Genomic DNA, 19,572 nt, shown 5'->3' with positions numbered 1-19,572 from the left:
AGAGGCAAAAAATATTCCTAGCCACCATGGCTGTCCAAAACAAGCAATAATCCTACAGGATTCAAACTGCAAAGTAAAAGCTCCTTAGTTGTCAAAGTGTCTTCAGATAAGATCATAATCAAACTCTTGTAGTTTCTTAAGTGCTTCATGGACTCCATCAAAGACAATGAGATCAGTCCTGCCTAGCCTAACCCTGAAGACTAAGCCAGGCAGCTTCTATTTCCCAATTTCTGTCAATATAGGGAAAACAAATTAGATGTATTTGGGGAGGAGGGGAGCAAGGGAAGGAGAGTACAGCAGACCATCAGCATGTGAATGATAGTGCTATGCATAACATCTCTGTCTCTCTACTAACCTCAGATAGGTTAATAGATAGCAGGGGCTCTTGTACATTTCAGAGGAGGAATGCAGAGGTACCCATCGACTACTCGACTAATAAATAAATCGATATTTAACATCCTTAGTTAATAGGCTGGGCAACAGCACCATAGGGGAAACAGGCTGTCAGCTCTGCGGCGATCAGCCCCCCAGCCCTGTGTTACCATGGGCATCCAGGGTTCTCCAGCCATTAACTCGGCGCTGCCGAGAGTGGCCAGATTTCCCCGGCTCTGTACTGTTGTGGGAGACCAAGCTTCTTCCTCCAGCCCCACACTGCTGCAGGCTACTGGGTTTCTCCAGCATGGCCCCAGCACCTTTGTGGGGCTCCATCCCCGCTCTGCCCAGCTAGACTGCCAGCCCTTTTGCCATTATGCTCCCAGGCTCTCTGGTCGAGGAGCATTCGTGGTCCTGCCGGATGATGGATGTCACTGGATCAGAGAGTACCAGTTTTCAGAGGTTAAACCTTAACAACATATTTAGGGGGTGAGGATACTTGTAATCTTATGGAGGACATATAACCAATGTTACCACAAATTGTTACTGTGTACCCTTTCATGATCCCCAGACACTATATTCATTACTCATTTATCATTTTTATCTAATTTTAGATTGAACCTCTTTGCAGTAGGGTTTCTCTCTGTAGGTCTGAGATGGCTAGCACACTTGTGGGCTGAATTCACAGATGATGCTTACTGCTTCTGGTTAACAGTTAACCAGTGGGGGCTGGATCAGCTACCCTACTGCTGTAGGCAATGGGCTGCTCCAGCCCCAGAGAGGGAAAAAAAAACTGCAGACAGGAGCTGTTTTGGTCATCAGGAACAGCCCCTGCCTGCAGGGCATCTGGACTGCCCATGGTTAGGGGCTGCTCTGGCCAAGCTGAAGACACATCTCCCCGCACCTGGGGTGGGGAAGGAGGTAGGGCATTCCACCCTGGCCTTGGCAGGTGGGAGGGGAAAGGGGCCCCTTTTAATCAGTTAACAGGTTAAACATAATGGTTAACTGGCTAACCAATTAAATAGGATTTTACATCCCTAGGCCAGATAAATAAAACACCCTTAACAGCAAGTTTTAAATTGGCTCTCAAAAACATGCGCTTTCTTCCCTTATTCCTACAAGTTACATGCTCCTACAGCAGTGGTCACCAAACAGTAGATCAGGATTTACAGAGAGATCTTGGAGCCTCTGACAGGTGATCCTGATTGGTTATGCTAGCACTTCAGCTGCCCCTCTCTGCCCTGCTGTCCTCTGGGAGCATCTTACTTGTTGTGCAGGATAGGGGAGAGAGAGGCAGTGGGGCACTGATGCCACTCTGTCCCCCTCTCCAGTATCCCATCTTCACAGAGTAAGGAGGGCGGGGCCGGGATATTTGGATTTGAGGTGGAATCTGGACTGACTTAAATTCAAAGTGATCTTGTGCTTAAAAAGGTTGGAGACTCCTGTCCTACAGTTTTATTGAGCTCACTCCTTCATTCAGCGAAGAGTCACTATTAAATCATTTCATAAAACAGATAACCCACTGCTAAATATTTTCTAACGAGAGCTGCCATGTTTCACTACATACTGTAAACTGTTTCCCCATTTCAATTTTCAGGAAACTACCCTCCCTATACAACCAAATTATTAGCAACAATTTCTCTGTGTGGTAAAAGCCACCAAGACACAGACAGTTCAGGAAAACGCCAAGCTGAGATTTACAGAACCCATTTAGAGGAACAGCTTCCCAGATACTGAAAAGAAGAAATGTCAACATACAATAAAAGAACTTGCATTTTCAAATGCAGGAAAATAATTTGTATGTGCTACATCTATCTTTCCTGGAGTTTCATCTCTCTAACCTTCCAGAAAGGGGAATGAGGAGAGAAACAATGAAACAGCACTCACTAATAACATTCTATGCATTAAATTCCTTCTTGATCCCAAATATATCTTCAGGTTTTAACCTTATGCACGTAAGAATGAAACACCATAAACTTATAACCCTGTTTATTGCATGAGATGCTGTCAGCAACTTTGGTCTTAATTCATCAAGATACTTAAGCAAATTCTATTGACTCACTTGCTTAAACGAGTTTGTTGAATTGAAGCCATACTTTTTTTTCAATCCTAATATGCAATAAGGTCCACATATTACTATTTTGTGTAGAACAGCATTTATAATTCGAACTCATCTCAGATCATACTTTAAAAAAACTAAGAGATTCCTAAAAACAATTTATTCAAGATGTATGTTATAATTAAATTCACAGCAAAAATTTGATTTCAACAACATTTCTACTTTCCTATTAAAGAACTAAAAGAAATTAATGTTTGATTATCCTAATTTTAGCACACCAATTTCTTCATACATGACATATAAAGCTTTGTTTAACAAAGACCAAAAGCCAAAATTTAAGAATTCAGATGCCAGAAGTCTAATACACTAAAGTATGATGCAATACCCAATTTTTAGATACAAGCTTCTGTAGATACAATAAAGTTACTGGGACTGCAAGCTTGGGGGAAAAAAAACCCCAGACTAATTTAATCCCTTGATACACAAAAAAATTATGACAGTTAAATCAGTGCAATCCCAAAGTATGGGAAATTATTTGGTTAAGAGCTTTTCATACCTATTAATTTTAAATTAGATTCCTCACTGATTTAAATCAATAAAGTTACCTTAACCAAAATAAGAGATTCCAAACAACTGAACTGCACTGCTTTTTCTAAGGCAGTTTCTGAACTGTTTCAGACAAATTAGTACATTTTTTCATAAGTCTTGTCTAAGTGGGGAAATGGGTATTATTAAAATCAAGCGTGAAAGTACCTAATGTAGACACAGTAAAACACCATAAAACATACCAGCAGGTCACAAGCCACATTAGTGGACTCTCTCAAAACGGACTTAGACACTTGCACTTTAAATATTTTGTCAAGGTACAAATGTTGATTGGTTTTAGTACTACAAGCAGTAAAACTATGACAAGATCTAATTATCAATAAATTCACTAAATTCCTCTCCTTTATATTAAAGCCTTCAGTATAATTTTCTATTTGCTAATAATAAAGGCCATTTCTAAGATGCTTGCATTATGGGGAAAATATTTTCTTCGTGATTCGTTACATTCAGAATTAACGAAAATTTCTCAACTAAAATGGGTTTGTCGGATCTCAGACATGCCCCTGATTTTACCCATGTGTGTCTTTCTGAAAAGACCAGCTATAATTTCAGCTACTACTGACTAAATTTAACTGAGGAAATAGAAAAGCTTTACATTTAGGAAATAAACACTACATTATTTCCCGCTTCAAAGTCTAGTGTCTGTGTCCAAGATTTAAACAGAAACAAATTGTGAGTTATTCTCAAAAAAAGCTATCTGATGCTATCAGAAAAAGGCATTAGGCAAATGCCTTTTGAATCCTAGAAAGAAACCAACATGAACTTAAAAGAAAAATAAGTCTGACTCCATTTCTACAACAATATCACTGAAAAGTAACTACATAAATTACATTAAGTGAGAAACATTACTACCCATTTACACAAACTCCTGTTTACTAAATTGCATCAAGAGAGAAAATATAATCAGTCAACTGATTATACAATTATGATATGATTATGTTGCATTTTCCCTCTTGGTGCAATTTAGTAAACGTGAATTTATGTAAATGTAATGTTCCACAGGTAATGTAATTTACACTTAATTTTCTATGCTTTTAGTAGAAGCATCGCAAACGAACTGAGGAAAAGGCTTGTATTGAAGCACAAGGATAGCATGTTAATAAACACAAATGTTATCATAGAAAAGCCCTTCTGAATTCCAGCAATTAGGTTTAAATAAAGTGACTCTTGTTTTAACTGAAGTATGTGGTAGTACAGTAAATATTAAAACCCAGCAGGGCTTATTAGCCATTTGCCAAAAATGCAGTAACTAATAGCTCCACATGTTTCAGACAACCACAGCTACCTCTAACTGGAAAAACTAAAAAGACAGTCTTGCAGCATCTTAGAGACTAAAAAAAATGTAGATTGTATCATGAGCTTTCATGGGCACAACCCACTTCTTCAGATAAATGGAGTTTAAGGGGTCCGTCCAATTTTAAACTAAATAGAGACCGGGGGTGGGGGGAAAAGGAGGGGGAAAGAAGAGGAGGAAAAAGGGGAAAGAAATCATCAATTAGAGTGTCCATGCTAAATGAATAGTAATAGAGAGGTAGCCGTGTTAGTTTTTCCTTTTGTTTTAGCAAGATCAGACTATGTAGCACTTTAAAGACTAACAAGATGGTTTGCTTAGGAAGTGGGTCTGGCCCATGAAAGCTCATCCCCTATTAAACCATCTTGTTAGTTTTTCCTTTTGTTCATGCTAAATTAAGCTGATAAGAATACTCAGTACCCACTTTAAGCATCCTATGTTTGGTTTTTTTTGTGTCATTAGGATGTGGAATGTAGCTGGCCATCCAGCCAATGTTTGTTTAGACTTCTGTTGTAGGAATCACACTTGTAAACTAAATTAAACTTCTGTGGTTTCCCTGTCAAGCTGGTTTTGAAATTGGTTTGAGATAATAAGGTGACTTTGAGATCGATTAATGAGTGCCCAGGCAAGTTAAAATGTTCCCCAACAGGTTTCTGTGTGGTGCCTTTTCAGGTATCTGATTTGTGTCCATTAATTCTCTCTTGTAGAGACTCGTTTGGCCAATGTACATGGCAGAGGGGCATTGCTGGCAAAGCTCCACAGTGAAGGAAGGTAACAAAATGTGGGAATAGCTGTTAAGTACACACCTTGCAAAATATCTTAGACACATCAAAGATAGAAATTATGCTGACAAATTAAAAGAATCTAGTCATCTTTCCTTACATTGCTTGAGATGAATGATCATAGATTGCTTATGTCATAAAATATAAATTGACAGTGCATGTTTGTATCCAGCGAGGTTCAACCCTTTTAGAAAGTTAAGTAAACACTTAGGCTGTGTCTATATTGGCACGATGTTGTGCAAAAGCAACTAATTTTGCGCAAAAACTTGCAGCCAGTGTAGACAGTCAGCAAGTTCTTGCGCAAGTACACTGACATTCTAATGTATTAAATCAGTGCTTCTTGCACAAGAACTATGATGCTCCCACTCAGGAAGAAGCCCTCTTGTGCAACTGTTCTTGCGCAAGAGGCCAGTGTAGACAGGCAACATGAATTTCTTGCACAAGAAAGCCCTAGGGTTAAAATGGCCATCGGAGCTTTCTTGCGCAAGAAAGCGTCTACACTGGCAAGGATGCTCTTGCGCAAAAGCACATGCCAGTGTAGACACTCTCTTCTGGAAGAGTTTTTGCACAAGAACTCTTCCGCAAAAGAGTTCTTGCGCAAGATCATGCCAACGTAGACATAGCCTTAACGTTTCCCAGTTTCTGCTATAACAAGATTCTTATCAGAGAGAAGAAATAGTATATGTAGCTGACATTCTCAATTCAAAACTGTGCTGAAGAGTTGTAAAAGCAATAAAAAAAGGATTATTTTAATCATAGGGTCCTGTTTCATGTGAACATTAAATTCCCCTAGCTAGCCAAATATACTGTATTACACCTCAAAGTAAACCCTCACTTTGTAACAAATTATTCTCTTTAGTCTGGGTTAGGAGTTTGGGGGGGGGGGGGGGAAGAAGGGGGAATTATGATGAATGAATTTGACTCACTTTGAAGTAATGAATCACATTAGGATTTTACTTCTGCTCAAGAACAAAACCTGATAGGTTTTCTTGAGAGAACTCTTTTTGGTTATGTGCTATAAAATCCTACACTATAAAAACAGAATATTACAAGCGCCTCAATTTACAATACCCACATTTCCTCTTTAAACTATGGTAGGTACCAGGAAACTGACAAACTGGCAACTTATTACAGTGGGTATATCCTATTACCTCTAGGTACTTTTAGTCTGAACTACATGGCTGACAAATACCAGTTCATAATATTGCTCACATTTGCTGCACAGCCACTTCAGCTATGGCAAAGAAAGCTGTATTCGATCTTGTTGCGTAGATGATAAATAAAAATGTAAGCTAAATTTGGATTTAAACTTCTTAATTCCTAATTCTGAACAAGCAGAAACAGTTTGTTTTTAGATACTAGGTTCAAATTTCAGTGATTGTAATATATGACTAATAACATTTTGAACTGGCATGCATGTGGTCCAAGTTCCACGCCTCATCTCCTTTTCTGTGGGTTGGCTACTAGAGTGTCCTGAATTCCTTTTGAACATACATTATTTTTACAGTGTTGTTGCCAAGATTCAAAATTAAAGATTGAGTGAAAAAGGAGAGATTTTTAAGTATTAATTAGGGGGGAAACTGGATGCGGTGGTCAATGAACAGTAGTTTGAGGGAAAATTGATTTGATAAATCACTTCTTAAATTGAAGGTAATTTTTCAGTTTATTTATGCAGCAACTTGCATTTCAGGGTAAGATTTTTCCAATGCAATATACATCTGATTACTAGGGATTTAAATATTCTGTACTCAAACATTCATAGTTTTGTAAATGGCAATTATTTCTCTTGCATATATAAACCACCCTCTTCCTGAAGAGAGAAGTGAATTTTTAAAGTTCTGTTATTCAATACAGTAGCTAGTTTAACAAACAATTTGAAAAAGAAGTTTGTTACACCTTTCATTACTCTCACAGGAGAGGAGAACATGTTCTTCCTTACAGGGCACCTTGCTTTACAGAGAGACATCCAGGGAACCAGTGATGAAAACTACATCCTGCATTGACAAATTGCAACAGTTTTTTTTATTTATGTAAGCCTTGTGCCATGGCAGGTGAGGAACAAGGAAAGAGGACTCTGCCTTCACCACAATATCTGCATAGCTCTGAGGCGCAGAAAATTGTGTCAGGCAGAAAAAAATATGGACATTCCAGCTCATATTTCACAAAAAGATTTCAGTGCATCTTGCTGTGTTTCGATTTACTTTGTGGAAATCAAGCTAGGCCATCACCATGTTAGCACACCTGATAGAAAGGATTTGAAGTGGAGGATACAATTTTCTGAGGCACCTATGTGCTTCTGAACATTTTACTTGAAAGTTTGTCCTGATCCGTTTCCTCTCACCAATGCTCCTGAAATGCTTAAGCAGCCATAAGCTGCACTGTGATTTCCAGCCATTCACCTACTCAGGCTAGTGGATCTTGCTTAGAGACATAGGTCATTACTTATGGATTTATCTAATGCCTCCCAAAGGAGAGGACAAGGTCAGTTGAACAGGTGACTATTCAGACTTGGTTCAAACTGATTTTTCCTTATGGAATTATTGAAACGTTTGTGGCAATATAGTTCTGGTAACAGTACTTGGAGTCTTAGATTTCCTTGTTCCTTTTCAGTCTGGGTATATTACACATTGATATTTACATTGGTTGACTATCATATGACAGAGGAAAAAGAACAGCCACCCATGCCCACCCATGGGGGGGCAGGGGTGAAAGTAACTTAATTTTCTTATAGGTGCTGTCGTATTGCAATCCACCCAACTACAACCACCCTTGCAGGGATCTGTATCTTCTTACGAGGCTTTTTTCCCCACCTACAAGGGGTCCCCGTTATAAGTCACCTCGCTATTTATCGTTTCGCATACACATCGTCAATTAATTAAGGAAACTAAAATAATTATACGTCACACAGATCTGCACTTACATCAGTTTTCCAAGGACCAAAAGCCAGCAACATAGGCTGGGCAAGTTTAGTTAAAAAAAAAAAAATGCGACTCCTGCTGATGCTGCTCACAGCCGGGCCGCTCTGTGTACAGCGTCCCAGCTCCTGGAGGGAGCAGCGCATAGCAGCAGCCACCACAGCTCCAGGACCCAGGCATGGGGGAGGGCCCTGTGGATGCCCGGCTCGAGGGGAGGGGAGGGGAGGGAGATTTCGTTAGAGCAGGGGGGAGTTGTCTGGCTCTGGGGGAGGAGAGAGGAATTTTATGGAAATACTGTAACTGTATAAAGGGATAGCTCGGTGGTTTGAGCATTGGCCTGCTAAACCCAGGGTTGGGAGTTCAATCAATCCTCTTGAAGACCATTTAGGGATTGGGGCAAAAATTTGTCAGGGATGGTACTTGGTCCTGCTGTGAAGGCAGGGGACTGGACTTGATGACCTTTCAAGGTACCTTCCAGTTCTAGGAGATAGGCAATCTCCATTAATTTCTTTTTTAAAGCAATAACTGATTATGTCATAAATGCAGTTCCATTCTTACTGGAGAGTGTGGGGAGACTTAGTGCAGAGTGTGCATGAGGGAGGTGAACAGGGCAGGACTACGGAAGTGGCAAAGTTGGTGGGAGCTAGGGAACTGACACTTTGTCCCCAGTGCAGCTCTGTAGCTGAAGGTCCGAAGCCAAGTAGTAGTGAGTGGTAGATGCATCCTTTTAAGCCACCTTTCTGTCTTCTCTTCATAAACTGCTGCCCGTCCAAAGTGTCAATCCTTTGCTCCCACAGGTGCTCCGAAGCAAAAAAAAAAATCTCTCTCTCTCTCTCTCTCTCTCTCTCCCCTCTCTCCCCCCCCCCCCTCAGGGGGAAAGTACTAAATGAAGCTGACATACCCACTAACAGTACCAATCTGTTTGTAGGGACTGGCTGAAGGAATTAGTGGGGGCAGAACATCTTCCATACACTCAGCTGTACACATCCAGTTTCATGCCTCTGCAACTGTTTCTAGGGCTGTACTTACTTCAACAGGGCTTGGATCTAAGACTGATGCAGCAAAGAAAAATAAGTATTAATTAAAGTAGAAATGATACATTTAGGGTTCTTATTTGCCTTCTGTTTTTTTATTCTGAAGTGCACTAATTTACATTTTTAAGCTTTTCATTGCATGCACAAGGACTAGCAATTTATATTTAAAAAAAATGAAATCTAAAGTTCTCCCATTACCACTGGAGTCCAACAGCTAGGATTTTACAAAAAGCATCACAAGATTAATGATAAAGTCTCAAGTATTAGCAACACTGCTTTCATAGGCACCAAATTCATTCTCGGTAACAGGGCACTGAGCCTTGAGACAGGTGCATGTATGCATTCAGGACCTTGAAAACAAGAATCTGTAGTCACAGGGTATGTGACTAGAAGCAAGTATGTGATTTCCAACAAGACAAATATAGATTTCCTGCCTTAGATAAAAGTAGCAGCAAGGAAAGACCTAGTGAAGGAGCTGGGAGGGTGCTATCTACAGTATACTCCCAAGAGCAACCTAGGTGGGAAGTATGGGCCCTTCACTCCAAGCTGATAAAAAGCAAAAAAGTCTCAAGTATTTCTATTACTTTGGACCTTTTCCCTCCTGTTTTTAATACAAGCTGCCTTCAATAAAATATGGAACTTTGCTTGAGAGTTCGGGCTTTGTTTGGACTTCAGCCTTCATAAATCCATGCAATCAGCTTACAAACGCTTTCCCCAAATGTATGTCTCCCAGAAGAAAAGTAGTTTAACAGAAGAAAGCTCATTTGAGAGCACTTATTTCTCTTCTGTTTGGTCTACCCAGCCCATGCTGTGTGCACCTCTGATGTTCCTTCAGCCAAAGAGAACAAGAGATTTACCTCACTGCTTCCCAATTGGCCAGAGGGCTCAATGAGATAGACAGATTTCCCATTTCTAAAGGGGAGTATATCTTGTTTTCTCAACCATCTTCTGTTCAGGGAGAGTGAAGCCAGACCCAGGCTCTTCACATGGCTGAACAGAATACAAACCAAAAGCTCAAGTAGGACCACAGTCCAAGAGGCACCACAGACCAATAAGCCGGTCAGCCTGCATCCACCATGTTGCTTTTATTGCCCAACATCACCATCTTAATCCTCTAATGCATTTATGAAATGACATGTTGGGGGGGGGGGGACGACTCAGCTTACATCACTAAATATCTGTCTTTTAAATTAGCATTCTAGAATATAGTATGTGAGCTCATAGGCAGTGGGTTTAAGCAGCCACCATGGCGCTGCCACTGGACGATGGGGTGGCACTATCACTCCAACCCAAAAACTCTACTGCCTCCGGCACGCCATGCTCAATGCCTGAAGGTCCCCAATGCTCACCACATCCCTCCTCCTAGGGACAGGAAAGTGAGGAGTGGTGTCAATGAGAGCCAGTGGACTAAGGAGGCCCTACTGGACAATACTGAGGAGCTCAGCACCGTTGGGTGAGGCCTTCAGAGTGGAACACAAATAGGTGGCTGTCTGGAGCCAGCCTAGCAGTCAGGGGGCCCAGTGGCTTGGACCGGCCCAACTCCAGTGTCACTGGGGCCACCCCAGTGCTGAGAAAGTCTGCTGTCTGAGTCAGGTGCTGGGGTTGGCCTGGTGTTCAGGGACCAGGTGAGAAGCAGTGGCGTTCGGGAGGGGAGGGGGGGAGAAATGACAGAGTCAGAGGGACAGTGGTTGTGGCTCAGCCAGTTTGAAGAACCCTTCAGGGCTTGGAGGGGGGAGGGGGGCGAGTGCTCCAGCATGTTGGGGTGAAGCCTTGGGTAGAAGGGGAAAACCTGGCAGGCTTGTCTCCCCAACGTAGGAGTTTACTCGCTGCCCATGTAAGAGCTCTATTACCACCACTGTAGCCCATCTGTATGATGGAGACAGAGCAGAATAAACAACAAATCCATTATTATATAGGCTGTCTTGAGAGAAGTTTAACCTCTTCCTCAAAGTAATACCAGCCAGTTACAGTAATGGGGTTACTGAAAGTTCAACTCCATTTGTAAAGGATTCCATTAATTGTAAGAGTGGTGCTACTTAATTAGAAAAGAATGTGTGTGGTTTCTCTTTCCTCCCTCTTAATTTTTAGGAATAGAGGCTTCTCATTTAAAAATGTCTAGATCACCCAATTTTTATTTTTAAACCTAGAGTGTCTTGATAGGCTTGGAAAATGTTCAAACAAGGAACCAATTGAAATACTTGTTACAGCCGGATGAAATAAAGGCACTCTATTGTGCAGTCTAAATGAAAGAAAAGGATTTACAGATAGACACAGTTAATTGATGCTTGGGTTTGTCTGGACGCCTGAGAATTCAAAAAGTATAAGTAGTTGCTAATCCTAACAAATTCACGTCCCAGTATCACTTTAATTTAAAAGCCAAATTTAAATAGAAGTAAGTAAAAGAAATACCTTAATGCAATTCTGCAGTTACACAGGATTTACCATACTTATAACTATTGGTTCATCTAGTTTTTGGTCTTGACTGACATATGCAACTGTATAAAGATACACAAGGCCATGTGTGTCAGAGGAAGAGAAGTTGAGACAGAAAAAATAAATTCTCTCCTAATGTGGTTAGAATTATATAGCATTAGAGTCAGGAATTTCAAAGCTCTGGTTCCTGCAGTAATCAAAAATGCTATCCTCTTGATTGTAAGAAAGTATTTTTATATACCTAAGCATCAGACCTACACAAAACAGCACACTAAGCATATGCTCTTCTCCTTCCAACTCTCAGACAACACTCAAGAACACTCAACTTTTTACCACTGAAAACTTTGACTGTACCCTTATCCGTGACGTGATATTTCACTGTCAGAAATAGCTACTCTGGATACCACAATTTCACTTCCAGGAAACCTATACTTCCCAAGTTGAGGCAAGCAAAGAATGACACTCCTGCCTCCCCACAGTTAGGATGAGAGTGCAAAAGATTATATAGGACACTTCACTGGAGATCCTTGGGTAGACCCCAAAGGATCTTAGGAATTATGCCACCAGACTCGGTACTTGTGCATGGCTACTATCTTAAGAGATTTCTACATGGTGCCTTAGTCTACATAAAAGAAAAAGTAACACTGTTACTTTTAGCCCAGTAGACTTGGAAGGTTGACTTAAGATACACAGCTCCAACTACATAGACTGCGTAGCAAGAATAGACTTACTTTAAGTCAAGCTTGGTGCTGTCCCCACCGTTGGAGGCCAACGGAAGCAAACGCTCACATCGGCTTTCTGTACTTCTCGTAACTGTGAGGCATTCAAGCGTCAGAGTTAAATTAACAACTCTATACTAGACACACTAAATCAAATGCCAAAACATCAATCTCTCGCATGGCGAGTGAAGACATGACCTTAGTCTGTACTAGCACGTTTGGTACACGATTTGTTGATGATGGGGGACTTCAACTATCCAGGCATATGTTGGGAAACTAACACAGCAGGGCATAGATTATTCCATAAATTCTTGGACTGCACTGGAGACAATTTTTTATTTAAGAAGGCTGAAAAAGCTACTGGGGAGAGGGAGGGGGAAGCTGTTCTAGATTTGATTTTAACAAACAGGAAGGAACTGGTTGAAAATTTGAAAGTGGAAGGCCGCTTGTGTGAAAGTCATCATAGGAATGGTAGAAGGGAGGAGAACAGCAAAATAGAGACAATGGATTTCAGGAACGCAGATTTTAGTAAACTCAGAGAGCTGGTAGGTAAGGTCCACTGCGAAGCAAGACTAAAAGGAAAAATAACTGAAGAGAGTTGGCAGTTTTTCAAAGGGACATTTTAAGGGCCCAAAAACAAGCCATTCCACTGTGTTGGAAAGATACAAAGTATGGCAAAAGACCACCGTGGCGTAACCAGGCAATCTTGCATGATCTAAAAATAAAAAAGGAGTCATATAAAAAGTGGAAATTAAGTCAAATTACAAAGGATGAATATAAGCAAACACTGGTATGCAGGAGCAAAATCAGAAAGGCAAGGCACAAAACAAGCTCAATCTAGTGAGAGACAAATGGTAACAAGATGACATTTTATAAATATATTAGAAGCAAGAGGAAGCTCAAGCATCAGGTAGCGCCACTGTTCAATGAAGAAGGAGAAACAAGAGGCAACTTGGAAATGGTAGGGGTGTTTAATGACTACTTTGTTTTGGTCTGTACCACGAAGTTTGATGATGAAGGGATGTCTAACATAGTGAACACTAGTGGAAATGGGACAGATTTAGAAGTTAAAATAAATTAAAAAAGAACTTTCTGAAAAAGTTAGAAAAACATAGAAAAAAGTTAGATGTTTTCAAGTCACCAGAGCTTGATGAAATGCATCCTAGAATACTCAAGGACCTGATAGGGGAGGTATCCGAGCCTTTAGCCATCATCTTTGAAAAAAATCATGGAAGTCAGGAGAGACTCCAGACAACTGGAAAAGGGCAAATATAGTGCCCATCTTGTTTCACTTTTATAGGACAACCCAGGAAACTACAGACCAGTCAGTTTAACTTCTGTGCCAGGAAAGATAACGGAGCAAGTAATTAAGGAATTCATCTGCAAACATCTCAAAGATAAGAAGATGATAGATAACAGCCAGCATGGATTTGTAAAGAACAAATGTCAAACCAATCTGATAGCTTTCTTTGATAGGATAACAAGCCTTATGAATAAGGGGGAAAACAGTGGATGCCTAGACTTTAGTGAGGTATTTGGTACAGTCTCACATGAACTTCTTATCAATAAATTAGGCAAATACAATTTAGATCTACTTTCAAGTGAATGCATAACTGGCTGGATAACTCTCTCAGAGAGTAGTTAATGGTTCACAGTCAGACTGGAAGGGCATAACAAGTGGGACTCCATAGGAGTCTGTTTTGGGACCGGTTCTGTTCAATATCTTCCTCAATGATTTACAGGATGGCATAGAGAATACGCTTAAGTTTGCAGATACCACCAAGCTAAGAGGGGTTGCAACTGCTTTGGAGGATAGGGTCATAATTTAAAATCATCTGGACAAACTGGAGAAATGGTCTGAGGGCAATAGGACGAAGTTTAATAAGGACAAATGCAAAGTATTCCACTTAGGAATGAACAATCAATCAGTTTCACGCATACAGAATGGGAAGTGATTGTCTAGGAAGGAGTACCGCAGAAAAGGATCTAGGGTTCACAGTGGGCCACAAGCTAAATATGAGACAGTATGACACTGTTCCAAAAAAGCAAAAATATGATTCTGGGATGCATTAACAGGAGTGTTGTGAGCAAGACATGAGAAGTCATTCTGCTCTACTCTGTGCTGATTAGGCTTCAATTAGACCAGAGTTTCTCAAACTTTGTGATACTGCAACCCCCCTTTAAGTTGCTCACAACCCCCCAGAGGGTCGGGACCCACAGTTTGAGAAACGCAGAATTAGAGTATTTGTCCAATTCTGGGCACCACATTTCAAGAAAGATGTGGAGAAACTGGAGAAGGTCCAGAGAAGGGCAACAAAAATGATTAAACATCTAGAAAACATTATCTATGAAGGAAGGCTGAAGGAATTGGACTTGTTTAATTTGGAAAAGAGAAGACTGAGAGGGAACATGATAGCTTGTATCTAAAAGGGTGTCATGGGAGCTGGGGGGAGGGGGGCAGGAATTGTTCTCCCTTGGCCTCTGAATATAGGACAAGAAGCAATGGGCTTGAACTACAGCAAGGGAGATTTAGGTTAGACATTAGCAAAAACTTCCTGTTAGGGTGGTTAAACTTTGGAATCAGGGCCGTCCTTAGGCATACGCAGAGTACGCAGCTGCACAGGGCACCACATTTTCTGGGGCACCACTTTGCCAGCCCGACATGGAGGAGAAGCATAAGCGTGCACTCTGCACCGGAGCCAGTAGGGGCACTGCCGGCACTGATGGCCCCACCAGAAGACCGCAACAGGCCAAGGGACTCTAGCGAGGAGGCCAGCAAGCTGACGCCGGCTGGGGAAGGGAAGCTATCAGCCCGGGAGGCAGCATCGGGAGGAGCCGGGGCTGCGCCAGAGGCGGGGTCATGCACAAGAAGCCGGAAGGGGTGGGGTCATGCGCGGCTCGGCGTTGAGTTTTTAAAAATGGCCATGCCGCACCTTGGCAGGAGACACACCAAGCAGGTCGTGGGGAAGCAGAGCCTTGCTAGAGGCAGGACCAGCCGTGTTGTGATGGGCTGGGGCTGCGAACGCCGAGCAGCCCAGCTCCAGCTCTAGCATGTGGTCTGGAGCTTAGGCTGCGGGGACTTTTGGGGCCCAATCGCAGCAGACTCCAGCCCTGCAAATGGGAAGGCAGAAGGTAGGTGAGGCGAGGGGGAGGGATGGGGGAGGGGGGCAGGCACCAAGGGGCAGGCAAGGCACCAAGAGGCAGGGTGCAGGAGAGACTAAAGCGGGGGGCAAGTGGAGACAATGAGGGAAAGGGCAGGAGGGGAGGTGTCAGTGGGAGGGGGGACAGGGTGATGCTGGGAGAGAAGAGGGGAAGGGCACTGGAAGGGAGAGGGGGAGGTGCTGGGGAGAAGGCTTAAAAGAAGGGGTGAGCATGAGAAAGGTGGGGATGGAGCAAGTCATGTGGGAGGGCACAGAGGGGCAGGAGGGGAATGGGGTAGAGAGTGGTAAGGGGGTGGGCATCAGGGAAAAAGAGGGCAAAGGCAGTAAGAGAAGGGGGACGCATCAGGAAGGTTCAGAGGTAAGGGAAGGTGCAGAAGGACTGACACCTGCAGGGAAGGGACCAGCACCAGAGGAGAGAGGCAGAACAAGTGTTTAGAGCGAGGTGTTAGGAGAGGGGATGAGAAGGGGTAGCTCACATGATCAGAGTGGGGCTACTGGAGGAGTGGGCATGGGGGGGGGGAGAGAAGGGCTGGTGGAGTGGGGCAGGTCTCAGGAAGGCTAAGGGCAGCAAGAAGGGCAGGAGTCAGGACAGCAGAGGATGGTGGGGGGTTGGAGGCAGCAGGCACCAGGGGAGATGACGGAGCAAGGGGAGGAGACATGGCAGCAGAGGGAAAAGGTAGAGGTTTATAAGATACTTATTAATAACTTGGATGCCACAGTGGCACATCCAAACAAGCCACATAAACTTGGTACTGGTGCACAACACAAAATTCATTTTCCTCATGGGAGGAAACTCTTAACGTCTACACTGGCATGATTTTGCACAAGAACTCTTTTGCGGAAGAGTTCTTGCGCAAAAATTCTTCCAGAAGAGAGTGTCTACACTGGCATGTGCTTTTGCACAAGAGCATCCATGCCAGTGTAGACACTCTCTTGCACAAGAAAGCTCTAATGGCCATTTTAACCATAGGGCTTTCTTGCGTAAGAAATTCGTGTTACCTGACTACACTGGCCTCTTGCGCAATAACAGTTGCTCAAGAGGGCTTATTCCTGAGCGGGAGCATCAGAGCTCTTGTGCAAGAACTCGCAGCCAGTGTAGACAGGCAGCAAGTTTTGGCACAAAAGTGGCTGCTTTTGTGCAAGATCACACCAACGTAGAGTCAGCCTGAGATGGAACACTTCCCCCAGCCTCTCCGCCCTCCCCCCCCCCCCCCCAGGCCAAGGTTAATGTCACACACATTGGGTTAATGCAATTGCAGGATAGCTGAATGAGGGGGGTTTGGTGGGGGCCAATATAATCCCTATTGATAGGAGGATGGTGGGAAAAGTCCTGGGGGGGGGGGGTGTCACATGACACCTTTTACTTTTGGTCATGTGTTCATCTTGCCCAGAGACTGTTGCCTCCAGAGGCGTGGCGAATGGGGGTCAGGGGTATGGCTAATGGGGGGGGGTCAAAAAAATTCTTTGGGTGCACACCCTAATGAAATGTGCTGTGCATGCCTATGACAGGAAGCAGTAGAGCATGTAACAGAAGGGCTTGGTCCTAGAGAGCTGAATGCACTGCCTGAAACAGTCTGAGGGAAGAGATTGGCTGCTGGGGTTTCTGGGAAGGGGAGGGAGTAGAGGTGGAAGAGCAAGTCAATCAGAGAGGCACCAGTTTAATAATCTCACATAGGGCACCATAAATCCTAAGGACGGCCCTGTTTGGAATCAATTGCCTAGAGAGGTTGTAGAATCTTCATCACTGGAAATATTTAAAAGTAGTTTGGATGGACATGTATCAACAACGATCTAAATCGGGGTGGCCAATGCAAGGCTCAAGCTGTACACGGCTCTTCACAGAACAAAGTGCAGCTTGCAAAGCCTCCCTTGTGGGTCAGGAAACCTTCACTGTGGCCCTACACAGGGCCCCTGGTTCCCTGTGCTCACCGGATGCAGGGGAGCCATCCGGCACATTGGAAGCCAAATGGCGCCGGCCAACAGGAGCCTGATATGGCCAAAAAGCCAAACTGGAGTTTTCATTTAAAGAGGCACTGTTGTTTTGTTTTTGGTTTTTGTTTTTTTGCTTGCTTGCCAGACAACTTTTTCCCCCTCTGCTCTTTGTGCTATTTTCCACCACTATTTTGGCTCTGCCTGTAACAGGTTGGCCACTCCTGATCTAAATGGTGCTTGGTCCTGCCATGAGGGCAGGGGGCTGGACTTGATGATCTTGAGGTCCCTTCCAATTATAGTATTCTATGATTCTATGTTGCACAATTAGAGCTGTGTGAACCTTGTTGGCTGCACTAAAAAAAGTTAATGTACATTAATATATTCACGTTTCAAACAGTGCTACATTAATATACGATAGGTATCTTTCAGCGCATACCAACAGGATCCAGATAGATCAGTTAGTGCACGATTCCATAGTTTTCACTGGAATTTATTATCCGGTGCAGATTCAAGCATTATATAGACAAGTTTTTTGTGAACATGAGCGGTTTGGCTAAACTGAAGTAGTTATGGAAATGGTAACTGAATTTTGTTTTTAGTGTTATGATATTTAAGCCATATGTTGCATTAATGTAATTTTTCAACTTTAGTTTCCTTAGAAATAGAAGAAGGGGAATGGGAAATGTAAATGACTACAATATCCAAATGCAACCAATCACATTTTGATGAATGGACAGACAGGCAAATGCTTACTTCAGGATAGCCACGTTATTTATCTCATATCTGAGGGAAATATAGTACCATGCATATGCAATACGTTATATTTACTTTCATGTAAGATCTGATTCCTCAGTATTTTTCTGAAGAACGTGGCACAACATATTCTATAAACTTCAAGTTAGAACACAGATGCCATGACTGACATGTTACAAATAAAATCACTTGAGTGATTTGAACACAAAGCCACTAAAAACTGACTTTAAACATGGAGAAAATACAGTTTTAAAGATGGCCCTCATACTCAGAAATGGTTATAAAAAGGCACTTGAATCATGAGAGAAGTGATTATTCCCCTTTATTCAGCACTGGTGAGGCCACATCTGGAGTACTGCATCCAGTTCTGGGCCCCCCTATACAGAAAGGATGTGGATGCATTGGAGAGGGTCCAGCGGAGGGCAACCAAAATGATTAGGGGGCTGGAGCACATGACCTACCTATGAAGAGAGGCTGAGGGATTTGGGCTTTTTTAGTCTGCTAAGAGTTTATGTTCTTTTCTCTCTCTCATGTTAGCAGGAATATTTACTCTTTTGCTTTTAGCTTTGGACACCTTAAATTAACATTAATGGCTTTCCTGATCGTTATTTATTCTGCCAAGCAACAAAATATATCTTCTAGGTTGCATTTGATATTTTAACTAATACAGTTTTAAAAAGCTGAACTCTTACTACAGATTAAAATACTAAATGGAAATGACTTTGCATATTTAGCACTTTCCAAATGTGACATGCATCCAAACTAAAAAAAAATCCCAATAAATTGTTCAGAAGTAACTATCTAAATCAGTGAAGACCCATCAACACACACACACACACACACAGGACAACAGTCAATGAATGGTTTTGTTTTCATTTAAGTTTTTTTAAATAGTAAAATACAAAGAATAATAGCTGTAGAACCCCACACATCCGTTCGTAAGGAGTGTCTCCGCTAGTCTCCTGAGGAACATTATCAAGACATTAAAAGCCTGTGACAATTTTCATTATAGCCTTTAAAAACAAAACAAAAAAAAAAAAAAAAACCCAGCACGTTAGAGCATAACAGTTACAAACAGTAAGTGGCATACATCACAAGCACCGAATATATTTAGGTTACATTGCCAAATATATTCGGAAAATCCACTGCATGGTGAATAGGCTATGTCTTTCATTTCTCCTGGATTAAACATTTTCATTTGTTTTTAACCTTTACAGTTGAAGATGTCTTTCCAAACAGGAAGCAAGTGCTGTACTGGCTAATGAGTCAGCACAAAGATAATCTAATATATCTCTGGGGTTGTCCATAGCTTTACCAAGAAGTGGACAGAACATTTACCAGGTATCAGTGGTTTTTACTCAAACCTGAGGGCAATAATGATTTTAACCAGAACATAGACCAAATTCTATCCCCTGCTAAACCTTGAGAAAGCTGTCAACAGCTATACTATTGAACACTTTCTTCAGTGATCTGGAAGTAAATATAAAGCCAGAGCTGATAAAATTTGTGAATAGC

The 19,572-nt window shown here is 42.2% G+C and overlaps 1 protein-coding gene across 2 annotated transcripts in view; it reads right to left on the bottom strand.

Moving 5' to 3' along the window:
- The window catches only part of HS2ST1 (heparan sulfate 2-O-sulfotransferase 1), a 149,476-nt gene that overhangs the window by 117,610 nt on the left and 12,294 nt on the right, over positions 1-19,572 (bottom strand). The window lies entirely within an intron of this gene.

This window comes from Pelodiscus sinensis, chromosome 9 (assembly GCF_049634645.1).
Source record: "Pelodiscus sinensis isolate JC-2024 chromosome 9, ASM4963464v1, whole genome shotgun sequence".
Lineage (NCBI taxonomy): Eukaryota > Metazoa > Chordata > Testudines > Trionychidae > Pelodiscus > Pelodiscus sinensis.
Note: the sequence above shows the minus strand (reverse complement) of the source record. Positions and strands in the feature narration are given on the sequence as shown.